This window comes from Pleuronectes platessa, chromosome 10, assembly GCF_947347685.1.
Source record: "Pleuronectes platessa chromosome 10, fPlePla1.1, whole genome shotgun sequence".
Classification (NCBI taxonomy): Eukaryota; Metazoa; Chordata; class Actinopteri; order Pleuronectiformes; family Pleuronectidae; genus Pleuronectes; species Pleuronectes platessa.
This window is the reverse complement of record NC_070635.1, coordinates 13120527-13123606: the sequence shown is the minus strand read 5'-3', so window position 1 is coordinate 13123606 and position 3080 is coordinate 13120527.

Genomic DNA, 3080 nt, shown 5'->3' with positions numbered 1-3080 from the left:
TCAAAATAAAAGCTCTTTAATTCAGTACAATATTAAGCTTTAAACAACAACAAAACAAATGTTGGACCTCAAATTTGAAGACAACTTGCTAAAGAGGAAGCATCAGCATTCACGACATTATCAATAAAATCTGTGAGATGGTGAAATAAACATAACCAGATTATAAAGTTATGATTTTGAGCCAGTTCATCCGAGGATGTAGAAGGAGACAACTTGGTCCACTGAATGAAGGCACACTGCCACGTCCCGTTTATTCAAAATTTATTGATATTGAAAGTATCTTGCATCCTAACCACAACAAATTCAACACTGCACTTCCTCGGGCCCTCAACAATGCACATGCTAAGTGTGGCGCAGCTAAGATGAAAGGTTCGCGATGTTCCACATAAAGTAGTTTGTGGAATTAATGGGAACATTATTATTTTGGATTCATGTGTCTGTTGGTTTATAAAAAAACAGTCAGAGTCCAAACTTTGATAATCTCCTGAATACAGACAAATTACTTTTAATTCTGTTCCATCTAACGCTTTTCTCATCAGTCCACTAGTCAGCTACAAACTTCCATTTTCATTCATCACTGTCTCAAAAGCATGATTATGAGAGGGAGCCCTCCTCCCCAGACAGACCCAGTACTCCTCTATTGAATGTACTGAAGTGCTGTCAGTCTGCTCGCTTCTCCTCTGCCAGATAGGCCAATAGAATTAACCCTGGATTAACCCGCCAGGCCTGAGTGCAAAGCAATGGCCTTGGCTAATGGCCGTGCGAGTCCGGTGCCAGGTACCACTGACTCTCGCTGGCATCCTTTGCTCTATCTGAGGGGGCAGCGTGACAGCATGGCCATCTCTATACAGCTGGCATCGGCGTGCCCCTGCCAGGCCGGGATAATGCTGCAGCCGTGCCATCCCGCCAGGATCACTAGTACTGCCGCTCTCTGCTCTTGACCAACGTGGGAGAGGACCCTTTAGGAGAACGCCCATGGTACATTTATTTCATCTTTTTTGTCTGATCTGACACAGTTAACGCTTAAAAAAAAAGAAAAGGTTATGTGCCGCACACCCAAAACAGCTTGTCATCTATTTCTCTGATTGATTCCGCACTTGTGGGACTTTGAGGTATTACAGTCAATCATCTAAAGCAGGACACAGGCCATTTTGAGGCTGTGACAGGCTTTATTTCAGGCCAGTCATATTCTGCTCTGGCAGCACCCTGCGTGCAGGCGCCTTCATATACAAACAGCACTCATCCTCAGTTCTTTTGTGCACACGTCTTTTTCCTGAGGTGAGGGAGTATAATGCAGGCTAGAGGGGGTGGGTGGGGGAGATGAGAAAGAGGACTCGAATCAGTCTGAGCAAGGAAGCCGTCTCCTCCTCTCCTGTAGATTAGCTTATTTTAACTGCGGTCAGGCTTTCACTCCCGACAGAGGATGGGTTTTAGTGTGTGTATATGTGGGTGTAAGTGTGGGGGGGTGGGGGGGTTCATATAACCCCTCCTGCCATTTTAGCAGACCAAGAGCTCACTGAATGGGAATGTGGAGGTTGGGGTGGGATGGGGGCTGTAAATTTCCTCTGAGTCAGGGCAAAGCTTGATTGATCTCTGAGTGTAAAATCAATACGGAGACACTGTCATTTTTGTAAAGGATGAGCTGGAAAGAGAAAATAAATTAAGACTCCCCAGATCGGGCTGGATGTGCCCATGCTGGAGCGTTCGGTCTCATTAATTCAGCGCAGTCTGTATTTTGGTAATGTTGCGTCCACGGCTTCAATCTCACAGGTGCCTGCAGCCGTGGAAGCAGCAGACCCCTTGATTATTCTGTGTGTATTTCATCGCAGCCGTCGAGAGAAATAAGACGCTCGCCCTTGCGCCTCCTCCACGTCCTGATTCCTGATGAATCTATTTTGTTATTTTCAGAAGTACGTCATGCCAGCGGTTGATTAAATCAGGAATTGAAAAGCCATTGTCTTTGTTGCATGTCCTTTATCAGAACTAATGTACCGGCTGTGGTCATTTGTCTTGAGTTGTTATAAGAAATAAAGACTGGTGCACTTTTCTCTCCCGCAAGATATGGCTGGAAGATTAATTTAGTACTTCTCATCTCTTAGCTCCTCAGTTTACTGTCTGCTGGGATATTCCCCGTGCTTAGACATGCTGTTTTTACTTATTCATTCCTGTTTCACCTTGATCTTCTCATCTTTTATATTACACTTCTTCCAAGCACTGAGAGAACTCAGTCCTCCAGTCCTCGCTGGATTGATGGTTATAGAAAACATTGCATAATATCAACTTTCAGGAAGCCATTTTTCACCATGCGCCCACCTATGTTTCGTTTGATCAGCGCTTGTGGTTTGCTTCATGCTAACACCTCCAGCTGGTGTCTTTGTTTATACCTCGTGCTTTGTGTCATGTAGGACATCATCGCCTGAGGCTGTGTATGCATGAGCATGTGTGTGTGTGTGTGTGCCGCTTTTATCAGTTGGTTTCAGTTATTGTTGACGATCCACTCATCACGCCGCTGTCTGTGCTGTTTAGCGGGGCCATTAAGGACACATCAGGCCATCAGGAGGCAGCTCTCTGGGACTGGCAGGCATAAAATACACCCTTTGGCCTCACGCTGAATAATCTGTAGGTCAGAGGGGCTTTGTGTTTAGCTGGAGGCTTTAGAGGGAGCGCCGCAGGACAGAAACCTGACAGACTGAAGGCTCCAACAGTCGCACATCATATGTGAGGGTCAACTTTTTTAGTCGACTGACCTTTGAGAGTTTATCTAAAAGCGTGACCTTGTGGACGGACAGTGTGCGGCGTTTTCGCTTAGTTACATAACTCTCTTAACTACACGTCAGAGGAAGAAGACTAACTGGAGCAGATTCATCTGGAAGCATAAAACAGAGCAAATCAGAAATGCCCAAGAAGTGCGGCGACATCTGTGCTTTGCGAAGCTAAAGAGTAAATCTTGAAATCAGGGGCAGTGAAAGGAGATAATTTGTATGTGAAATACTCATTTAATTCACATTCACTAAGCAGGTTATCAAATTAAATCAGGGCTCTGTTAGGCCTGCCACTTGGGCTTTTGGGCCCGGCTTCAT